We start from the raw sequence: 25,227 nt of genomic DNA on the forward strand, positions 1-25,227 counted from the left end.
GAATCTACATATTGTCACAATAACATTTCAGAGTTGGTTACATCACAACATTTACCTGGGACAACATGAGGAGCCGCAAAGTCTGGCATGTCCGTATCCATGTTGGACACGCCAAACACCTCCACATCCTGCACACACCCCTGTGCCAGCTCTTCCAAATCATTCACCTCCAATGACACAGGGGTGGGACCCCCACCTGTCCCCCTTGCATGCCTAGCCCTGTCAGCCATTTTTTGCTTCAGGCGATATTTGAAGTCTTGCCATCTGTGGGTGAAAAAGTAGGCATTATTCCTGCATTATTTGACCCTTTTTTTTGTGTTGGTCAAGTTTTTACTTACCGCCGTTTGACATTCCGGGCTAGACGGACATAATCACCCACCCTATTGACAGCACTGGCTATCTCCTCCCACATTCTCCACTTCTGGCTTACACCCATATTCCTGTCTGCCTGTGGCAGGATGTCCACACACTTCTGAACCAAAACCTCCATCTCCTTTCTTGTGAATTGTGGCTGCCTTTTCTTTTTCCCAGCTTTGGGCGGAATACTGGGTCCAGCAGCCTCTTCCATGTCATCCTCAACACCTATTTACATTAAATTATTGTTAAGTTTGATGTCAATCTTTCACTATATTCTGCTTCAAAATAAGCCTTGATTTGAAAAGTGTGAAATACTTACCAGCCGCCTCTTGGCCATTTTTTTGCTGATCTGTAGCCATTTTTCTAGCCCAAACAAGAACTACACCAGACCGTTTGTTTTTTGTCGTGACGTATTTATACATGCGTCCTTATTCTTCGGCCGCATCATTGATTGTGCGTTCCTATGACCCGTCCTTAATTTGAGCGGGAAAAGAAACACTATTTATGTCTTTTGGCGACTCGAGTCGAGGTGGCGGGTGTTGTTTGTTGGAGGTTACGTTGGTCGGAGTGGATTGTTGGCGGGAGTTGTATTTGGCGGTGTTTTGGAATTTGTTAGAGGCGTTTTTTTGGGGTTTAACTTTCCGTTCGCATTTTTTGTTGTGGTTCTTTTATTTGTGGTGTATTTTTTGGGTAAGTTTTTTCCCGTCATCCTTTTGTAAAATATGGCTCTCCTTTTTGTTTGGTTTTGGTCCCAAATTTAATTTTTTTATTTTTGTAGGTTTATTTTGGCTCTGCCCCAACGACCTTTTTGTTCTGTGACTTCTATATCGTGTATTGGTAAGTTTGACTTTTCACTTGTTTGTTAAATGTTCTGGGCTTTTTTTTCGCTTCTTTTGGGGACATTACTGATTTCTTCTGTGTTTTTGGGGTTCAAAAATTTGCGAACTATTTAGCGCACTTTTGTAGGCTTGATTTCTCTTGTTAAATTGCGAACTATTTAGCGCACTTTTGTAGGCTTGATTTCTCTTGTTAAATTGCGAACTATTTAGCGCACTTTTGTAGGCTTGATTTCTCTTGTTAAATTGCGAACTATTTAGCGCACTTTTGTAGGCTTGATTTCTCTTGTTAAATTGCAAACTATTTAGCGCACTTTTGTAGGCTTGATTTCTCTTGTTAAATTGCGAACTATTTAGCGTTCACAATCTGGCTTGTTTTTTGGGGGCCAAATTGTGGAAGGCGTTGCAATGTCGGTTTGCTCTTTGTAGAAATGTGTGTTTAGCCCCTTTATTTTTGTGCCTTTTCAAAAATCAAGCTTATAAAATGGACACCCCAAATTCTGTCCTTTTTATGGTCTGTTGAATTGTAGGTTTTGGAAATCATGACAATACCCCGGCATGTAAGCATCTTTGGATTGTATCGTAAAGATAAGTATTTTTCAGTTTTTTTGGGGGGCAACATACCTTAACTTCAATTCTTACCATTTCAGGTTGATATTGGTCGTATTATTGTGGCCATGCTACCGGAAGCCGACCAACCTCAATCTCGTCCTAGGCGTAGGCATCGTAGGCGTGCAAGGCCCCAGATATATAAAACACGTGTCACCCTTTTTGGAATGCCCGATGATGAGGTGTTAAGGCGATACCGTCTTCTGCCCCAAATCATCATAGACACTCTCTCATTAATAGAGAGTGATCTGGAGCGGCAAATTGACAGTCCTACAGCAATACCACCACTTACGCAATTTATGGCGGTGTTACATTTCTGTGCCTCAGGATCCTTTCAAACCACGGTGGGAATAGTTGCGGGAATCTCCCAATCCTCCTTTTCAAGGATCCTGAGGGCAGTGATGGAGGCCCTTTTCAAGCACCTCCATCATTTTATTAAAATGCCTTTGGATATGGGTTCCCTTAGTGTGGCCAAGGCCAATTTTTACCAAATAGCTGGCTTCCCACACATCATAGGGGTTGTGGATGGTACTCACATACCACTTCAGCCTCCAGCACAGCTGGAGGCCATTTTTAGGAACCGAAAACACTATCATTCACTGAATGTAATGGTGGTATGTGATGCCTCCCTCCAGATCCTGTCCCTGAATGCAAAATTACCCGGGAGTGCACATGACTCATTCGTCATCCGTCAATCAGGGATTTGGCATAAATTAAACAACCTACAAGCTGGTGATGCGTGGCTTCTGGGTAAGTGGAGACCTTTAGTAGATCCCAATGCAAAGCTTGATACACAGTGATCCTGATGTTGTCACTTCTTTTTCACAGGAGACAGTGGCTACCCTTGCACGCCCTGGCTGCTCACTCCTTATTTGGCTCCCACACCAGGCCCACAAAGTGAGTTTAATTCCACACTTACAGCCACCAGGCAAGTGGTGGAGCGCTGTATCGGCCTTTTAAAAGGCCGATTCAGATGCCTCCACCGCTCTGGTGGCGAGCTCATGTATTTGATGGATATGGTTTATAAAATTGTGGTCCTGTGTGGGATATTTCACAACCTCGCCATAAGGAGTGGTGTCCCAATGCAGCCAGAGGATGCCTTGCCTGAGGATGGCCCCCCCGAGGTTGGTCGGAGGTCAGTATGTGGGGGAGCCATACGCGATGATGTGGTGGCCAGATTCTTTAGGTAATTATTGACACAAAAGAAGTTATTTGACATAATGTCGAAAGGTTATTATTGTGAAATCAAATTAATCGGTTTTTATTTTCCCATTTTTTTTTTTAAAACAATATTTTGGAAGGAAATGATGACTACTTCCTGCTCCCAAAAAATGACTTCATGTGGCCACATTGGATATATCTTCTGGACCCAATTTGGAAATGCAACATTTGTGGAATCATGTTGGCATGCTCATTCATCAAACAGTTCTTGATTGTTTTGTGTTTTTTTATTATGGTGTAGGCTGGATTTTTGAGTTGGTTATCACTGTGTGTATTGATTGTGACCCAACACTTTGTGTTTATTATTTATTTGTAATAAATTTTTGGTTCTTTGAAAAACATCATTTCTTTTCGACATTAAAATCAAGTGTAAGCAGGTTCACCCAAGGAAAAGTTGCTTAATGGCTAATCCTGTAATGTGTCAATGTGCTCATTATTTTCCTATGCTTTGTGGGTTAAAACCAACACCAACAGGTATTATGTAGAATCAGTGTGTTTTAGAATCTCGGCCTAAGCAGGTTTACAGCAAAATTTAAAAATACCAAAAAAAAAATAACAAAAAAATGCTGGTAACTCTCCAAACCTATTGTTAGTGTTAGGTGTTTCATGTGCCTGCTTAAAAAAATCAGCTTTACACAATCTTAGTTACATTAGTTTAAAATACTTGCTGCAATAGTCTACTTATGTAAGTTTAAACAATCTAAGATTTTCAGACAAGGAATGAGACTGTATTCAAAATTTAAATGTTTATTTTTGTAAAATATTTCAGAAAAAAATAAATAAAATAAATTAGTGGCGCAGGATCCCCGACATTCTATCCAGGACCACCAGCAGGCCGATCACATGCCCCCTCAACATTTGGACACACCCGGCTAGCTCCGCCAAACGCCTCTGGTCCTCTGTGGGTTATAAAATTGTGGTGCTTACTAAAATGAATCCATAATTTATGAATGTAAAAAACTTCTACAGCAAAATCGACTTAGCAAAAAGTGACAATTGTGTTAGAAAAACCAAAAAAACCCCAATTCATTTTACAAAACAAAAACTTTAAAAAAAAAACACCCCAAAAAAAACAAAAAAAAAAGGATAAAAGGGTAACATACTGTTGAGAATGACGGCTGGACCAGGAACCACACCATCGTCCTCCTCGGAGGTGGGCAAATTTCCAAAGGAGTTCGGCGGGGTGATTACAGACTCTGGAGATGGGGTGGTCAAGAGAGGGGTGGGTTGAGGGGAGGGGGAATTTGGATGGAGGGGAAATCTCCAAGAGGGAGGGGCGACAGGGTCTGGGCAGGCTGGGGTGGAGGGGGAATTTTGGGAATTTTGGGGAGAGGAGGTTTGGCTCGGGGTTGGGGAGAGGGGACGAGGGCGACGTCTGCGCAGGTGATGACGCCGTAGTCTTCGCTCGGCCCCTAAATGATGGAAAACAAATTGAGGTTAGTTTAGAACATCACCTTTCTAAACGCGAATTGGTTAACAAACAAAAAGGAAACATGCACACGCAGATATGTGTGAAAAAAAGAACCAGGCCAAACAAGAAAAGATGCACACGCAGATATGTGTGAAAAAAAGAAACAGGCCAAACAAGAAAACATGCACACGCAGATAGGGGCGCAAATATAAACATGAAAACCAAACAAAACATAACTTACTTTCCGCTATACGCTGGCGAAAACATGCCAGCAAGCGGGGCGTCCGCCGTTGAAGGTCGGACCACCTGCGCTCCAGCTGACCGATCTGTCGGCGTGAGCCGAAGGAACGCAGGCGGCCGCGAACCTCCGCATAGGCGGCATGCTTCTCCCGATTGCTGATGGGGGGGCTGGCTGGTGATACGCCGGTCCATCACCTCTGTCAGAACAATAAGCTCCCGCTTGGTGAATGCAGAGGCTCTCATGATGGCAATGGTGTATTTTTAATAAAACAGTTTTAATAAAGACCAGAAAATAATTTTGATTGGCTAATGTAGTTGGGAAATTAACAGGAACCATTCTATTGGTTAGTGTATGAGTCATGTGTTCTACAGGCCAAAAAATCTATTGTGAGATGATAGGCTTGATGCAGTGACATGCGTAAGCTAATTTTAATAAAGAAATGAAACCAGTAAAATATGCGTGGGTAAAAACATGGAAAACAATTTGATAATTGGATCAAACATGTATTTTGAATAAAGAAAACCATTGTTTAAACCGTACGTATTCTGTGGGTAAACAAAAACACGGACAAGAGTAAAGTTTATTGAAAAACAAAAAAAAACGTTTGGAAAACATGTGAAGAGCAATTAAGCTAATTGATATATTGTTTGGCATGATACGATTGAAGCAGGTAGGCTGAATGAACGAGCAGGTAATCGAAATCTGACAGGCCCACTTCCAGTTTGTACTTGTGCGAGCGTTCCCTGCAAGCCACATTGGGGATGTACGCTCGCTATTTGGCTCGCTCGTTAGCTAGAGGGGTCGGGAGACTTTGGGGTGGAAGTTTAGCTGCGTACGAAATTACGAGCGAGCGCTTAAATTAACATATTTCGGCACGTACGCCGAACGTACCAACGGCCACTTGCGTCCGGGTCTGAATCAGGGCCATAATTATAAAATAATAATAATAATAATTATTATTATAATGACCTCAGTGTGTAAGATTAAACATTACACTTCATGCAAGTTGTAAATATGATTACATTGTCTACAGTGGAGTATCAATAATTGCTGCTAGGTGTGAGGTGCTCATAGGATCACTTTACACCCAGAACAGACACTGTGCCGTACCCCCTTCTCCGTTACCATCTGCATGTGGAGCCATCTATCCAGCTATGTCTATGCCAAGTCTTTGCTGTCTTTCCAAATACTTCACTGCAAAGATGGCACCACTGGCAAAAAGTATGGGGGTTGGTGCAGGGGGGTGATTGGGTGCTGTACAAAGATCCTGCGTCCTCTTAAAACACCTCTGATTGTCTGTTTGATTCATGAGGATATATAGGTGATTCATAGTATAGATTTTTATTTTATTCTTAAAATGACAAACATAAGAGAATAAATAAACACATAAAGAAAACATAAGAAATGAACCAGGCAATGCCGAGCACATTAGCTAGTTACATACATAAGAAATATACAATGTTTTAGTTACATGAATAGAGCTCCTATCATACATCATATTAAAGTCTGTGTTGTAATTAAGGGTGTCAGGAAAAGGAAGTGGCATAGGCTCTCTACTGCTGGCAGAACATATGTGGGTGTAGCTTGCTCATTCTTAGCAGTACATGTACAGAAATGTGACACAAACCGTACACTGGATTCTGGATGAAAGCAAAACAGGACCTTAGCAAACCTTGAGAGATTTATTCATCCATTATAAGGGGGCAATGACTAATCCAATCATGACTAAGCAATTGCATCCTGCATGTAAAAGTCTGAATGAGCCGGATAAGAGTTGAGTACATACCAGTGAGTATATGGAGAGAAAGCTGAAAGCCTGTTCTTATGACATATTGCCTTTAATCAGGGGCATATTAAAAGAGGAGGGGGCCCATGTGCAGTGTCTGTCCGGGATCCCCCACCCTCTCTACCCCGGCTGGCAGTGCACTGAGAGCAGCAGTAAACTGTTGGCACTAGTCTGTGCTACAGACTACTGCGATTGCGCAGGTCACCAGGGAAGCGGCACGGCAGCCATTTTCCCGGTGATTTCCCTAAAGCGCATGCGCAAAATGCCTGGGAAATGGTCGCGGCGTTCATTTTCCAAGCAATGTGTTCCCTGTTGTGGGACTCAGGAGAGGCAAGTATTGAATAACTGGTGCAGGGTGTGTTGTGTGGGCCCCCTGGACCCAGGGGCCCGTGTGTACACCCATTATAGATACGCCCCATCTTTAATGTAATAGACCTACCACTACCAGAAGTGGGCAGAATGGGGAGCATCCTACTGGACTCATGGGTCCATGGGGAGGCGCAGGACCTATATGATTTGATTCTAGGATAATGGCAGCATTATGCCATAAGTGGGGCCTAATGACACAAAGCTCTCGCCATATAACCAGTCAGCTCAAACTCCACTCTGGCCTTCTCCTAAAAGGGAGAAATCAAAAGTAGGTAAGTATGAAATAAAGTAAATTTAGGACCATCCTCCTTGAATATAGTGACAGCTGGATGCACAACTTTCTGACTGAAACAAGATTACAAAATAAAATGTGTCTCGAAAACCTACAGGTGCTGCTTCACTGGCTATATGCTAAAAGAGTCCCTGGGGGGAGATGCAACATTATGCTGCAAGAGATCATAAAGCCTAATAATGAGAAGAGCCAATTCCGCCCTCTGGTGACAAATTGCCGCAAATTACAGGTCTGTGAAGATTGGGAGTGGCCAAGATTATTGATTTAGTCGATTGGGATGGTGGTCACAATAGGTGTCAGGCGGAATGTAAAAGTGACTATTAGGCCACACGGAGAGTCCTTAACCAAAGTGCTGGTTTTATTGATAACACAGTGTTATCAGCGGTAAGCAGAATAGCGGTACTGCAGGGATTAACAGCAATAGTATGTAGATGTCTCACCTAAAGCGCAACTCTACACAGTAAAAATGGTGCCAGCTGCACACGTGCAGTAGCCCAGCGGTGGTGTCATCAGGTCGGAGGTTACGCCTTCTTCTGACTCTGGGATGTACCCAGCATGTATAGTAGATAGAGGAGACAGATGATATGAGAATCACATCATAATGTCTACCATTCAGCCCGTTTCACTAGGAAATCAGAGAGATGCGGGAGGGAAGTAATTCTGCCTATTATAACAAATACTGACTAAATGCATGTTCTGACCATGTTTTCCTTCAGCATCGGTTTAAATTTTGCTTATGGCAATTAACAAGAAATTTTAATTGAATTGATATGCTGAGTACAGTAAAATCAGATGGAATTCTGAATTCATATGTTAAGATGCTATTTGTTTACTGATATACATTTCCTAATCACTGAATCTGGAAACCAACAAAAATGTATATTAACTGCCCTTTTCAAAATCCACACGAACAGGTTTTCCTAGTGTGTCTATTATGTCATCAAGAACAACATCCTCTCACAGCCCAGATCTATGATGGTAAGATGTGAACGTTGTAAAGTGCACCACCAGCAGAATTATGTAAATCTGATACAGGACAGGGTGTAACATTTTAAAAAGGAGCAATTGCCAAATGGAAAATTATATTTTATTTGTAGAATATTGGAGAATAATTCATAATAATAAAAAAAAAACGGACAAAAAGAAGCAACAACAAATTGGCATCTTATTTTGTTGTACATGAGGTCTTCAAATTGAGCAAGTGGTGAAGCATAATGGAACATAAACTAACAGCGCATTCCAATCCCCTTACTCTTGTATCTCCACTGAGATCAGAGAGTGCCTCATTAATCTCCATAGTTTTTTGGCAATGCTGGAAATTAATTTGCAGGTGATTGTACAAAAGAACATGACAGGTGCCTAAAGAGTATAGTAAATGGTACGATTACCTGCTTTTCTCCCTAGGACACAATACAACTGTCCACTCTTCATCTTAGCATGTAAGCTCTCCTTGTCTCATGTCTCCTAGTCGAATTTAGTGACACTCGTGTACAAGCTCACTGAGTGCTGAACTGCCGTGTTCTCTCCGTGACTCACCTCTGCTTACTGTCAAGATCCGGTGAGGCAGTCCACGCTTGCCCCTTGACCGTGTCTTAACTAGTCTGTGGGTTTATTACTCTGTGTTGTTCCTATGATATGTCAATTTACATTTACTGTTTTTATGATATGTCAAGTGTTACTCTCAAGCTGGTTACACACTATATGCCTCTTTGAAAAAGCCCCAACTACTTTTAGGGGCGAAACGTGTCAGGGGATCCCCCAGTCGCCATCTATATGGTTAAGATGCTGTCTACTGAGATTTGACCATCCAGGATACTGATACATTATACAGGTGGCAGCGACTTCTGATATACTGCAGTGGGACACAGTCTAAGCTCACCGACGGCTGACATCTATCTGCTAACTTCAGGAATTTTCAGCTCAGCAGCGGCAAACGCCTCCAAGACACAGATCAAGCCAACGGGGTGAGCATTATCCTAGAATCTGGGACATTTCCAGGCCATATACAGCCTCTCACCCTCACGGGACTCAAACCACATTGCTGAAGAGGGTAATTATTTGGCCATTCACATGACTGATTCTGGCATCATGCAGTATATGTCATATACGGAAGCCACGCATTAAATTATATGTTAATAACATCAGGCCACTATTCCTGGATTTTTATCAGTACAAAGGATTTGAGAGATTTATTTATCTCAGTCAATCTATATATATATATATATATATATATATATATATATATATATATGTGTGTATATATATATATACAGTCAGGTGCATAAATATTGGGACTCTGACAGAATGTTCATATTTTGGCCTCTATTCACCACCACAATGGCTTTGAAATGAAACAAACAAGATGTGCTTTAACTGCAGACTTTCAGATTTAATTTGAGGGTAATTACACCCAAATCAGGTGAACGGTGTAGGAATTACAACTGTTTCTATATTTGCCTCCCACTTTTTAAGGGGCCAAAAGTAATGGGACAAGCTAAACATTCCTAAATCTAACTTTCACTTTTTAATACTTTGTTGCAAATCCTTTGCAGGCAATTACAGCCTGAAGTCTGGAACGCATAGACATCACCAGACGCTGGGTTTCATACCTGGTGATGCTCTGCCAGGCCTCTACTGCAAATGTCTTCAGTTCCTGCTTGTTCTTGGGGCATTTTCCCTTCAGTTTTGTCTTCATCAAGTGAAATGCATGCTCAATCGGATTCAGGTCATGGGATTGACTTGGCCATTGCATAACATTCCAGTTTTTAGCCTTAAAAAACTCTTTGGTTGCTTTTGCAGTATGCTTCGGGTCATTGTCCATCTGCACTGTGAAGCGCCGTCCAATGAGTTCTGAAGCATTTCAGTGAATATGAACATACAATATTGCTCGAAACACTTCAGAATTCATTCTGCTGCTTTTGTCAGCAGTCGCATCATCAATAAATACAAGGGAAGCAGTTCCATTGGCAGCCATACATGCCCACACCATGACACTACCACCACCATGCTTCACTGATGAGGTGGTATGTTTTAGATCATGAGCAGTTCCTTTCCTTCTCCATACTGTTCTCTTCCCGTCACTGTGGTGCAAGTTGATCTTTGTCTCATCTGTCCATAGGATGTTGTTTCAGAACTGTAATGGCTTTTTAAGATGGTGTTTGGCAAACTCTAATCTGGTCTTCCTGTTTTTGAGGCTCAACAATGGTTTACATCTTGTGGTGAACCCTCTATATTCACTCTTGTGAAGTCTTCTCTTGATTGTTGACTTTGACACATATACACCTACCTCCTGGAGAGTGTTCTTGATTTGGCCAACTGTTGTGAAGGAGTTTTTCTTCACCAGGGAAATAATTCTTCTGTCATCCACCACAGTTGTTTTCTGTGGTCTTCCGGGTCTTTAGGTGTTGCTGAGCTCTCCAGTGCGTTCTTTCTTTTTAAGAATGTTCCAAACAGTTGATTTGGCCACACATAATGTTTTTGCTATCTCTCTGATAGGTTTGTTTTGATTTTTCAGCCTAATGATGGCTTGCTTCACTGATAGTGACAGCTCTTTGGATCTCATATTGAGAGTCGACAGCAACTGGTTCCAAATGCAAATGTCACACCTAGAATCAACTCCAGACCTTTTACCTGCTTAATTGTAATGAAATAACGAGGGAATAGCCCACACCTGTCCATGAAATAGCTTTTGAGTTGATAGTCCCATTACTTTTGGCCCCTTAAAAAGTGGGAGGCACATATAGAAACCGTTGTAATTCCTACACCGTTCACCAGATTTGGATGTAATTACCCTCAAATTAAATCTGAAAGTCTGCAGTTAAAGCACATCTTGTTTTTTTCATTTCAAAGCCATTGTGGTGGTGAATAGAGGCCAAAATATGAAAATTCTGTCACTGTCCCAATATTTATGCACCTGACTGTATATACATAGTTTCTTATGTTGTTGCATTTATCTCAGTTGATTGACAATTAACAATAGAGATAGTGTGACATTACAAATAATTAATGAGTGCTACTTTTTAGATATAATGTTTTTTATATAGTATTATTGAATAATAAAATTCACATTTATGCAGATTTGATCGAGTCCTAGCAATTCCTACATCCCCATCTGCCATCTCACATGGGCTTCGGTATGATTTACCGCCGTCCGCAAATCCCGGCAGCGGCAGCCCAACACAGGTGGAAATCCAGAACGTCGGAAGGTAAGTACAAACTAACCTATTCTACCCCCTAACCCTCCCTTAGGGGTGCCTAACTCTAACCTGCCCCCAAGTGCCTAACCCTAATCCCCCCTCTAAGTGCCTAAACCTAACCCCCCCTTCCCCGCCGCCTAAACCTAAGTCCCCCCGGGGGATGCCTAACCGTATAACCCTAACCTTTCCCCGGGGGTGCCTAACCCTAACCCCTCCTTCCCCTAGCCTGACACTAACCTCCCGGGGGGGCGCCTAACCCTAAGTCCCCCCCAGGAGCCCTAAACTTAACCCCCCCCCGCGCATGGCGTTGTTCACTGCATTGACCTATCTGCTGTGCAGCACAGCAGATGGACCGAAGCAACGTACGACTGCCGTGCACACACGATCTGGCGTAAACACTATTCGATTCACATGATATGTGTTTCCGATCCGCTTTGGAACAATATATCATAAGACGGATCGCATAGTGTGTACCCAGATTTACTATGGCTATTTTATGTACAGCGTTGCGTACAATATGTGAAGATAATAATAATAATAATAAGATAGGAGCTTCCAATGGCTCGGTATTAAGGATCATCATCAACAGTTAATGGTGGTCTCAATTTACATCAACACTTTACTAATCTTTTATGATCTAGTTGCTTATTTGCTACTTGTTACATCTTTTGTTGTTTCTCTAAGTTACACCTTTACCTTGTAATTTCACTATTGTTTATAATCTTTATAATTTGTACCATTGCCTGTTTTTTGTCTATAAGAAAAAGATATTACAATTATGTATCAAAAACTGTATATTATATAGGAGAATAAATCTATAGAGTGTTCATGCTTTTTTTTCGAGGTGCAGCTCAGAATCAGTGTTAGTCTCATTGTTTCTCGCTTTGCATAAGTGTGACTAGGTTTCCAAAAATGTGCATCGGTTTACTGAGCATGATAGTGGAGGAGTTGACATTTGTGCTGGTCCTGAGCAGAAGTTGGAGGGAGATAGGGTATTCCTGGTGAGCTACAGAGCAGGTGGACTGACAATACAGAAACAAGATGATGTCATGTGCTCCCATAATCCCACTAAAATAAGTGCATTCCCATTTTACAGGTGCAGTACACAAAAGAGGAATGTAGATGAGCACGTATATATGCTGTAGATCGCTAAATATACACATTTGTACAACACTAAATAAACTTGGCATCTGCACATTTTGGGAAGTAATTGACCAACAGGTCGTTTTACCATAATATCACTTTAATCTGGGACACCTGTGATTTACACAAGTTCTGTGGCTGATTAAAACGAGGTGAAATCCAGGCTTGCATTTGGTCAGCCACAGAATCTGTGTAATTCATAAGTGTCCCGGATTAAAGGGATATTATGGCAAGCCTACATACAGGTGTCATCTACTATGGGGCCTATTCAACTGCCGCTAGAGCTTTGTGACATGTGCCCTGCGCACATATTGGCAATTACGGTAATGTAATGTACGCCCATTACACCTCACACCCAAAGTCGTTTCTGCAGTTTCTCACGTGTAATTGAAAAGGCCCCTAAAGGTTGATTTGCATATGCAAATCTCTATTTGCTTTTTGGACATTGATATTATACACGTTAATTTCTTAATCACTGAGGGGTAAATATGCTAAGCCTTGGAGAGAGATAAAGTGGAGAAAGATAACGTACCAACCAATCAGCTCCTGTCATTTTTTAAACACAGCCTGTAACATGACAGTTAGGAGCTGATTGGTTTGTACTTTATCTCTCTCCAAGGATTAATACATGGACCCCTGAAACTGGAAACTGACAAATGTTTAGATGAACTGACTTTTTCAAAACCCACAGGTTTTCTAATACCCCTTTTACACCAGAGCTAAAACTCGGGTTATTGCAGGATTAACCCGGGTAGCTCCTTGGTGTAAAAGGGGACAGAGTTGGATTCCGGCACTCCAACCCAGGTAACTTGCAGGGTTTAACACGGGAATGACCTGTGAAACCCTGCAGTGTAAACGGCGTGATCCTGGTCACGATGACCGGCTTCAGTGGTGCTTGGAGATTACGTAATCTCCAAGCGTCCACTTCCATCCCGGAAGAGCCGGGTCTCTGCAGACCCGGCTCCGGTGTGAACGGCGCCGACTCGGGAATATACTGGGTCGGCGCTGGCTAAATTCCGGGTCTGATCCGGAATTTAGGTATAAAAGCAGTATTATACCCCTTTTACACTGGAGCTAAAACCCGGGTTTTTTAAGGGTTAACCCGGGCAGCTCCCTGGTGTAAAAGGGGAGAGGGTTGGATTGCCGGGTCGAGTGACCCGGCAATCCAACCCAGGTAACTAGCAGGGTTTAACACGGGCTACGCCCGTGAAACCCTACTGTGAGAACAGCGCACTCCGGGTCACGATGACCTGGAGTGCGCTGCTAGCCGGCCGATTGGTCTGGCTTCAGTGGCGCTTGGAGATGACGTCATCTCCAAGCGACCACTTTCACTCCGGAAACGCCGGATCTATGCAGACCCGACTCCGGTGTGAGCGCCGCTGACTCGGGAATATCCCGAGTCGGCGCCGGCAAAATTCCGGGTCTGATCCAGATTGGAACTTTGTTCCAACTCCGGGTCAGACCCGGAATTTAGGTGGAAAAGGGGTATTAGATTGTCTAAAACAGTGTCTCGTCAAGAACATAAATATCACAGTCCCACAGCCCAGGTCTATGATGTGGAGGGGAATTGGATTTCAGATCTGTACATAAACATTGCAAACCGTGTGGTATGATGTTCAGTGGAAAATAAGAGTAATTAGAAAAAGTTTTAGGTGAACATGATGTTTTTTTCAAAATATAATCAGTAAGAAAAATTAACATATCCTTTAAATCAGGAAAAACAATATAAATATATATTTTTTATTCTACAGTAATGTATTAACTGACAGCAGTGGGTCATTATTCTGAGGATAGTGGCTTCTAATGTACAACATTCCATCAGGTGGGACAAACTAATTAGAAAGTAGCCTCACCTTCTGTAAAATGGTCTTCTCAATGTATTTGTTTTTTATTGGTGCTTTACAATTAAAGGATAAAAAAATACTAGGAAGGAATATTATGTAGTCCATTGTTATGTTTTGGTTAAAATAGGTCACAATTTCTGCAATGAGTACGTATTACTGTCTCTCATTATAAGGGCGAGCAGATGCATGACCTATCCCCGGTATATAAAGCCCTGCTCTGTTTATTTTCCCCACCTAATACATTTTGCAGTTACAGTACCTGTACTCATGTATCTAATTGCTGTTAAAATGTGTTTAACATGATTTCATTCAGATGTTATAAGGAATATAAGTGGGAATAACAGGAGCAGACAACAGTGGGCCTGATTCAGCAAGGAACGCACACAAGAGCATACGCACACACCTGTCCGCTGCCAGAGTATGCTAATCAATGCATACGTACGGAGATCGCAGCACAAGATGCAGACGCCCAGCCCCATATAAAGCCGCCCATCTCCCTTTACTCACAGCCTGATCAGTACGCAAAATAGCGTAAACATCGGTAACATTGAGAACCATCGGTCTCATACGCACAATTGTGGTTGACCTGACCTGCCGAAGGATTTTGGCCGCTTACTGTGTACAGCTTACAGTATGGCTGCGTATGCCGCCACACTGCCTTAATTATGCACACCCCTATAACGGCGTTATAACACCTGCGTTCGCCTGACCACCCCCCGTCACTACCCACAAACGGCACTTCCTGTCAATCAGTATCGGAAGGGTCTGGGTGCACACTGCGTGTAGTCTGTGTACCATAACACGATTACACTGGCTAGTTCGCGCACGCACAGTGCGATGCATACGCATGCGCAGATCAAAAACACCGGCCAAGGGCGTGGGTTCTCTCCTTTGCGTTCCTTGCTGAATCAGGCCCAGTGTACAGTGTGAAATGTAGGAAAATACTTTTTTCTCTTCTTCAGATACAAAGCAAATAGTCCCCTAAAGAGCATTATTCCCCGGAGAGATGAGGAAACAAGATTATGCCAGCACCTGCTACAGAGACTAAGCTGCCTGTTTATCCTACTAATGATCTCTGTCCTCAACAAGCATGCTTTGTGACACAGAAATCTATGCTGCCAATAAATATGATTTCTCTCCATCCCTGTCATGTACAAAGAAGATGATGGGAGAGAAAAAGTTGACAGTAAAAAATGTGCTAAAGATAAGTCAGAAGGAAGAGCAGCCTTTTTTAAAGGTAAAACCAGGTTGGTTTTGCCGTTAAAAAAAATATTTAAGCAGATGTTTCTGCTTTAAATAAGAAATCCCAGATAAAGTACTGGCACTGACAAAGTAAAGAAATCCCAGATAAAGTACTGGCACTTACTGGGAATTTATGATGTAAATATACAGATTCTTTGGTCAGATTGAATATTTAGATTGGGGATTAAGCAGCCAATGTATTAACAATCAAGGTTCCATATCGCGGGGGATATATATATATATTTTAATGAAAATATCTCCACTATGTACAAAGGGGAACTCGAAGGACAGCGGTTGCGATATACCTGGCATTGTGTAGAAGTCTGTTTGTGAAAGATTTCTCCGGGGGAAAGCTGACATTGCACATGTGCACAGTTTCAGCCACCGCTGCCGGCCAGAGGCTGCAGGAGAGAGATCGGAAGATCTCTTGCCTGCGGGTAAGCCTCCATAGGCTTAAAGCGGGGCCAAACTTCAAAAAGCTTAGCTTTTTGAAGTTTGTTACATAGGGCTGAGATTGTAGCCCCCATTGAGAATAATGGGGACTGCGATCTGCAGTGCTAATTAGCACTATGCCGGAGATTTATGTAGAATCTCCTGCATTGTGCTATTAGTACATAGCAACAGTTCATAAAATTATGCAAAAACTGCAGTTTCTACATAATTTTATGAAAAAAAGCTTGATACATAGGCCCCTAAGGACTTGTCACAGTTAGCAGGTCCTGAGAAGAATAGAAACAGAAGTCAGAAAAGAGTTGAAAAATGGGCATTTTCTTTGCAGGATAGCAGAAAGTGAAACAAGATAGAAAAATAAGTGTCTCATAGTCCAGCATATACCGCCCAATATTGCCTATTTTTCTTTCTCTGCAGACCTGCTCTCTATGTATATATGGCAGAGAGAAGCCATATTTACATATAATATTTCGTTATTACATATAATGCATAGTTTTAATTAACAATGGAGCGGAGCTAACCTCAGCCACTTTAGAGGTTACAAAGGGTTTTGGCACAGGAAGGGGAGAGGGATTGGGGCAACATGCTGTATAGTAATGATAATCGCAGACTACTTCTCAGGGCATACCCGTGGGCAGCTGAACAAAATGTCCTACAGGAGGCATACATGGAGAAGGCGTGTAAAAGTGTCAGTCTTTTGCTGTATTTCCCCTGGACAAATTCATTATAAGTATGTGAACTGGACTGAATTTTTTTAGTGGTTAACAAATAATTAATAGGAACATTTCTCTAAATGACAAATGTTCAGACTCTACATGGTGCCTGTGATATATTCTATATAGCATGTATAAAAAGTAAAATAGCATTTCTGGGTATGGGGTGGAGGAGGGTGGATATTTCTGAAGACAATACTGTACTGAAAATGACTGCAGTCTGCAGTGTGCTCTACATGACACCTTGGGATTCTGGAATCACTAGAAAAAAAATCACAGCAGTTTCTAGGCCGCTCAGATGAAAATATCTCATTGATTTTCACATCACAGCAATGGAATAACACAGGACTCAGGTACAATCTTATACATAAAGGAAACAGGGCTGCATTATGAATGGATACAAACTTCATAGCTAGGGCTCAGTTGTCGGTGGTGGCCATTAGACTTGATAGTAATTACTGAATGTGTGCAGAGGGAAAGAACAGTACGGTGTGACTGATTAGACATTATTACTCTCTGATTGTCAAGTGGTCTTTGTAACCGGACTGAAGAAAAAGAGATTATCTTGCTTACATTTTATAGGTATTTTATCTCTATTCCACAGAAAGGATCTGGATTACTACTTGGACATAGCAGAGCTACCTAACTGGCAAGCCAGGACGGTGACAGGACCTCTGTGCGGCTGTCGTTGCCAGCTGGTGCTGGATTGCTATCATTTAAATGGATGTGATGAGTCACTAAGAAATCACAAAGGATATGCTTTGCTACAGTTGCAAGCTCAACACTGCTAAAAATAGAAAAATTACTTTGGAAAAGTAAAAAAAAGAATGTTACTACAATCAACATGGACTAGGGAAGTAGCCTGCGAAAGTGATGTTCTGCACTACAGTAACAATGGCAAACACGTGTTTATAAGCCCAACTGCTTTCTCTGCTACTGTGCACCTCAACAACTAAGATGATAAAGCTCATGACACGTGTGAGACCAAGTTATGTTCACACTTGAAGAACAAGTAATCCCACTAACACATGAATTAACAAAGAGAGTTACCATTGCAGGCATACTGGGACATCGCAATGACTGTGCGCCATTGAGAGTTCCTTCGCCTCTTGCCCATCACGTCGGTGAAGCAATGCGCTACTGGGTACCGTCCCATTGACTCTATTGCGCATGAGTTGCCATTGAGTCGTGCTTGCGCACAATCCAGTCTATCTGAGAGTTATATAAAAGATTCCTGTCTGGTGATATTGTAGTCTGTACTTCTGATATTTCCTGCATTCAGCTTTTGGTAAAAATACTAAACAATAGGAAATGAGTAGAAGGACAGCTAAATAATATTACTATCAAGTGTATGCTTAAGAGGTACTTAACTTGATATATAAATGAGGCACTACAGAACAGCATTTGTCCCGTCTATTAGGTGAGCGTTAACCTGTTTAATGGTGTAAATAGAGTGGAGTGTCTAATTTGCGTTGCTCTAGAATGGTCAGCGAAAGGAGATAGCAAAGCCTAAAGTGTCACATGTTAAATGACTGGCATGTTCCTGTCATACAGTGGCATAAGCCATAATCAGTGATGTCTGTGGAAGGATTTGGAGGACTAGCTGATAGCTTATGCTCTTCCATATGACCTCTGTGGCTTAACTCAACACCATTTTTGCTAAATGCAATAATGTTATTTACCTATATCAATATTCTGATGATGATAATTTATTCATTAAGGGCCTGATTCAGATTTGAGAATAAGAAAGATTAAGTAACTGTGCATCTTGGTAAAACCATGTTGTACTGCAGGTGGGGAAGATGGAAAATGTGCAGAGAGATTAAGATTTGGGAGGGGTATGTCCACTGACATCTAAATTGCAGTGTAATAATTAGAGATAAGCAGATTCGGATTAGTTCTGATTTCCACGCCGAGTTCTGATTTTTCCTGCCAAAAAACGGGACTCAGAAAGCGGCAAAACGTCATTTTTCATGGACAAACATCATCATTCCTGGACTTTTGCCCTATGGCTGAAAATATTGATATGAAACAAGACATATCTTCTTATTAGAAAAGTTACTCTTTAGGCAACACAGGACAAACCATAGTAGGCTAACAGTTTACTAATAATCACAAGTGCTTGACCCAGCTAACCTTGAATTGGACATGTATGATACATTCTATAGAATCTGGCAAAATTCCTGTAGTCAAATAAGTAGGAATTCTGTACAAAACATCACAGACTTGGTCACTTTACTGAAGATTCATATATATAACAAAAAGTCATATATAGCCAAGTTTTCTGTAAGTCGGACCACTCCTATTGACAACCCTCAGTATTTTCCAACATGAGCATTTTCTTTAAATGACAATAATTGTTTTCCATCCGTTCTCAGGTAAATCTGATATACTGTGTTACCGGCAATACTTATTTTTGTGCCCATTTGGTCAGATTTATTTTGGTATATCCAGCCAGGCATTTAGAATTTAATACAGTAAACTTAAAGTGACTAGTTTCTGTGCTGCTAAACTCGTGGTACAAGAAATGTTAAGAATCGTGTCCAATTATGTTACATTTAAAAGTGCCCTTTATGGGAATTGCGGACTTAGTGGAACCCGTTTACTGCCTCAACATGAAACTTTTTGCATTTCACTATCCATCTCTTTTACCTGAGGGCATTATTAGCAAATTCTCACTCAGATATTTCTTGGATGAATGTTATCTGGATCTACATGCATAATACATTTTCTCTCATTCCAGATTCTGACTGTATGCTGTTTGGTTAATTTCAGTGATTATGTTTTTTACTGCATTGAATGCTAACATTCTGTTTCTCACTTTTTATAATATCTAGTATAATGCTGCCTGTTATCATTATTTGTGAACGTTAGCAATGTTGGTATTCTATCTCATGTCTGTAGATAGTTACAACATGTTGATTTATTACCATATCTAGCATAAAGGTTGGTCACTATTCAGTTGGTCACTATTCAGACTTTAGGTGTATCTTCACAGTTTGGCTCACCTACTGTAAGTATATTTGTTGAGCATTATACAGTAGTGATGAACATTAGCAACCTATGGCTAGCAAACATCTATGTTTCCAATTGTATGGAAATAATTTTTGCATTGAATACTGGTTGCCAGCCATCGGATGCTGCTTCCAATATCTATCCAAAGGCTGACTGTTAGGAATGAGCTGCGAACATCCGGAAGTGGGTGTACGCAGCTCAACTTTTGTGTGCATGCATGAAGCTATGGCTGCTTCTGCGCATAGTATAACCATCGATGGTTATCACATCGAATGGTTATGATGCTATGGCTAGTGGCCATCGCCTCACATTTTGATATCAGAATCCCGGCAACCATTAGATGCCATGCTTCTGATGTCCATCCCTATTATGCAGTATGATATTTTTAGTGCAGAGTATTCTATTATGCATGGGCGGAATGGGCCACCAACAGAATGGGCACTTCCGAAAGGGCAGGACCTCCTTTCTCACCAGTACAGTGCCAGATTAAAAGGAAGACACTGGGGGGCTTGTGCCCTGGGCCCCCTTCCACCAATCAGATCAGCAGCCATTGATCAGACTGCAGCCGAGGGTGCCAGGTCTTGGGTGGGCGCCAACCCTCCTTTTAGGGCATATCCTGAGCAATCATGGACAACTCTGAATGCACCCAGCTCCTCCCAGTACTTTCAGCATAAAGACATTGTGGCATTGACAGAAGTCAGTATAGAGGAGCTGGAATGAAACAATCAGCAGGACTGTAAATAAGATACAGAGTTTGAAGTTTAGTAATCAATACTAATAATAATAAATATGATGCTGTATTGGTTCGAGAGCTGATGTTTTTTGGGTAGATGGGAGTGTGGGGAGGATATGTGGATTGCGGGGCTATAGGGTTCATTGTATTGTTAGGAGAAAGGATAATTATGCTCTTTGGGTCTATATTCTAAGCGTTGGATTCTAAAACCCGGCACTTCCAATCGTGATTATGCTCAAAATTTAAAAGGGCAATGCTTTTACTATCATTGCCCTTTTAAATTTCGGGCATATACAGGATCGGAAGCACCAGGTTTTAGAACCCGACTCTTACTAAAAAAAAACCTTACTTATAGCAGGAGGTAATAAAACAATGAAGTGAACTTATCTTTGTTAGCAGTTAAATATTATGGAGGGCGAGAGGGTCCAGAGTACCGCTGAGTGACACTGTCATTGGGTGTCATAAAAATGAAGAGGTGGGTAATTACAATGTTGACCACAAAACAGTGCATTTTCCACACATTGGGGGAGGCATAGGCCTTACGCCATCTCTGGCTTTATTAGTGATGAATAATATAATTTAGTACCCTCCTACGTTAACACACCAGCAAAATGACTCACCAATCGGTGTCACCTCTGCTGGACAACCCCTCACTCTTAGATTATAAGGCCCTCTACACTTACATATTCTTTCTTTGCTTACCTGTGCCATAATCTATTTCCCCTTAGTATTACAGTATTTTACAATCAGTGGCTCTAAACCCAGGGGTGAAACTATGCTTCTGTCACCAGGGGCAAAGTCTCAGCTTGGTGCCCCCTTCCCCTGTCTCCCTTTTTACCATGTTCTTATATGTCATCAGACTCCTTCATATGTCCTTATATGCCATCACACACTTCCACATGCCTTTTAGATGCCATCAGATCAATCTAGATATGCCATCAAACCCTGCCCCCTCCACAGACTTCACCTCCCATTTAGGGCTACTTCAATTTCCCAGGTTGGTTTTCCATCCCAATCCGCCACTGCTGTTTTTTGGTGTTTCAATTCATGTGCTTAATATGTCTTTCAGGTCACTGACAATTAGAGATGAGCGGGTCTGGTTCTCAAAGAACCTTACCCACCCGAACTTGTAGATCTGGACTGAGATCTGAACGCGGCTCGAGGTTTCCTGCATGACTCAGATCACAAAACGAGACAAAACGTCATCCTCCCGCAGTCGGATTCTCGCGGGTTTTGGATTATATAAATGCCCCGCGATCGGCGCCATTTTCACTTCGGCTGTGGAGAGAGAAGCTAGCAGATGTGTAGTCAGTCACTGTCAGTCACTCAGTGTGTCTGTCCAGTCGGGGTCTTGGGCTGAAGACTGCTGCTGTGTTGTCCATAAAGGGGCTTAGGCTGCAGTATATAAAGGGGGCTTCCTTCAGTGGGTGCTGCAGCTGCTGTGTCACTTGTCCTGTCAATTAACTGTGGCTGCTGCTGTGTGGTTGACCTGTCCATCAGGCTAGGGCACAGTCCATAAAGGGGTGCTGTGTTGTCCAGGGGGGGTGCTTTGTCAATTAGGCGTGCACTTCTCCAGTGTAAAAGAAAAAAAAAATGTTTTTTTAATTATTATTTTATTTGTGTGTGTGCATCAATAACTTAGCTGCGCCATTATTGTTCGTTGACACTGCCGCAGTTTAGCGTCCACGTATTTGTGACTCTGCAGGTGGTCTGTCTGCACTCGGCAGTGGTGCTTTGTTGTCCATAAAAAAGAGGTGCTGTCTGTGTTGTTCATCAAGGGGCTGCTGCCTCATTCAGGGGTGCTCTTCCCCAGTGTAAAATAAATAAAAGTCAAATTAAATTAATATCAATCCACAAAAAAAAAAAAAAAGATTTTTTTTTTGTGTGTATGTTAGCAACTTAGCTGTGCTATTATTGTTCGGTGACACTGCCGCAGTTTATCGTCCACGTATTTGTAACTCTGCAGGTGGTCTGTCCGCACTCGGCAGGGGTGCTTTGTTTTTCATAAAAAAGGGGTGCTGTCTGTGTTGTTCATCAAGGGACTGTTGCCTCATTCAGGGGTGCTCTTCCCCAGTGTAAAAAAAAATATTGTTCGGTGACACTGCCGGTCAGACCGCAGTGTAAGTTTGTTGATATGGAGGACAATCAAATGAGAGGAGAGCAGGAAACACATACCGGTCTTGCAGCTGCTGCCAGCATTCATGATGACAATGCAAGGCTGTTAACGTCATCTATAAAGGCCGATGCCCAAGGGCTTAAGTCAAAATCAAACAAGCAAGGAAAAGGATAAGGCCTTGGCCTTTATTTATGACTGATGGTTCTGCATCTTATGATGATGTAAGCCCTTCTTCCTGTAGAAGTGTCAAAAAAATGTAAATCGTTAAGGCACATGAACCAACTGTGTACTCAGAAAAATCACAGATCCCCGAGGAGAGTCCAAGTGTGTCAGCAGTTCATGCGTGAGCCTGACCTTTCTAATAATGTACTTGAAGAGGATCCTTCTTCCACCATTTGTGTGCCCTCAGAAAATGTGGGGATGAGCAGCACAAGTCAACATGCTGACGTAGAAATCGAGGATGCTTCTGTGTAATTTCACCAGGAGGATGAGGAGGATATTTCTGTAGTTGTCGCTAACAAGGATGATGAGGACGTTGATGAGGATGTTGATGCCGAGGATGTTGTTTATGTAAATCAGGCAACAGCTGTTGCCCATGGTATGAAAAAGCCCATTGTCATGCCGAGGCAAAAGACAAAAAAATCCACTGTATGGACACTCCTGAACTGGTAACAATATATGACAGTGTAAACAGCTGCTAATTGCATTTGAATTACAATGTATGCAGACAGACTCTGCTGATTGTTATTATATTCGCCATTTATATCCTATGGTTTATATATTTTATGTGTATTTTTACCATTAAAATTGTCTAACTTTTAGCTATTTCAATAGTCTTGCAACTATATTATATATACGGAATCGGTATGAAAGACCGACAGTCAGGATCCTGGCGCTCAGAATCTCGAAGCCGGGATCCCAACAGTGTTAACATACCGACACTTGTTGGTCGGTATGCTAACCCTCCCCCTCTCCCTACCCTAAACCTCCCTCTTAGGTGCCTAACTCTAACCTCCTCCCCTAGTGCTTGAACCTAATCTCCCCCTCTCCAGATCCCTAAACCTCCACGCTTAGTGTCTAACCCTCCCTATAGTGCCTAACCCTAACCCCTAAACTTAACCCTCCCCCCAACCCGGTTACTTACCTTCAGCATCCCGGCAGTCGGGATGCCGGCACCGGGATTCTGAACGGTGACGGTATTCTGGTGCCGGTAATGTAAGCATTGCCATCCTGACCACAGGGATGCCGAGCGCATACCATATATACATAATTTCCCAGCACTGTGTACTTTATTACATTTTGTTTGACTCTTCGTATGGGATTCAATTAGGAGGCTTTACACCCCACCTCACAGCTGTGGGTTTATTTTAGTAATATAACAGATCATTGTGGCACCTATTGGGGGTCCTCTTTTCCTGATTTTGCACAAACGGCGTATTCACAAAAGCCCATTTCCTCACCTCAACTCCCAAGAATAACCCAGGATTCTTGAATGAGAAAGGAGAGTACAGTGATATTTTTGATATCGACAGCCAATCTGGATATTATCGCAAAAACAGGGCTTAGTAAAACAGCTGAGAACTACTGTAACATATTGCCTCTGACACTCAAAAATCACCATATAAGTAAAAAAGTCCATAGCAATTACACATATTATATAAATATAAATATAAATACATACCAGGAAGATATTACCACACCTCTACAGGTTTAGAACAAGAATTTAGTCTAAGAGTTACTAGTATTTAATAATCATTTATTGTCACATCTGGGACTCGACAGAGTGTGCATGACATGTGAGTGTAAAAAGGTTAATCAAAAACCAAACCACTTGGCCTGTACATAATGATTAAAATATCCCCTTTAATATTCCACACTTCTCTGTGAAGTGAAGTCTTCTTCCCACCACTACTGGATGGTCTTCAGATTGCCAACACTTAATTCTACTTACTTGAATCTGTATCTGAATGAAAGATCGACAGTGTCTAGATAGACGCTCAACAAGTTGACACCAGATGGTCTACAGTCAATAGGTTGACAGGTACAAATGGTTGACAAATGTTTTTTTTTCAACATTTTGAAGGTGAAGGCTAGGCATTTGCCAGAGAGTTAAGCTGAGGAAGGGGCCAGTCAGGGTTAGGCACCAGGGGGAGGGTTAAGGTTAGGCTAGGGTTAGGTTTAGGCACTTGGGGGAGGGCTAGGGTTAGGTACCTGGAAGATTAGTCTTAAATAAAAAAAGTGTCAGCCATTTTTGTGTCGACCATTTGCCCATGTAGAGCTTTTGTGCCAGTCGACCATACGTGTGTCGACCGTTTGTACACGTCGACCTATTGTCTGTGTACCATCTGTTGTCAATCTATTGAGTGTCTATCTAGACACTGTTGATCTTGTATTCCACACCCCTTTAATCAAATCTATTCTTCCTAACAATATCTGCCTTAAAATATAGAGTTACCGAAATGAACAAGTGATCTCTAGTGCATGAATAGACTTACTGTAAACGCAACAATCACTCATATAGTTAAGATGTATTAGGCAAACACTCAAAATAGTTTTCACTTACCCGTTTTTTTCAATCTCATAATTTCACAGCTGGGAATTCCTTCCAAATGTTATTCTGATCTTGTCTGAAGTTGGTATACTGTCAGTTTTT

At 41.9% G+C, this 25,227-nt stretch overlaps 1 long non-coding RNA gene across 1 annotated transcript; it reads right to left on the reverse strand.

Annotated features, from left to right (window-relative positions):
* Positions 1–3,839: 3,839 nt before the first annotated feature.
* LOC148541935 (uncharacterized) lies at positions 3,840–25,227 on the reverse strand. The gene is made up of 3 exons (XR_015878483.1): positions 25,138–25,227; positions 4,127–4,435; positions 3,840–3,922 (listed from the first exon to the last, which is right to left on the reverse strand). It is a non-coding gene; the product is annotated as an uncharacterized LOC148541935 (long non-coding RNA).

Source organism: Taudactylus pleione, unplaced genomic scaffold (genome assembly GCF_031769625.1).
Source record: "Taudactylus pleione unplaced genomic scaffold, aTauple2 ptg000016l, whole genome shotgun sequence".
NCBI lineage: Eukaryota > Metazoa > Chordata > Amphibia > Anura > Myobatrachidae > Taudactylus > Taudactylus pleione.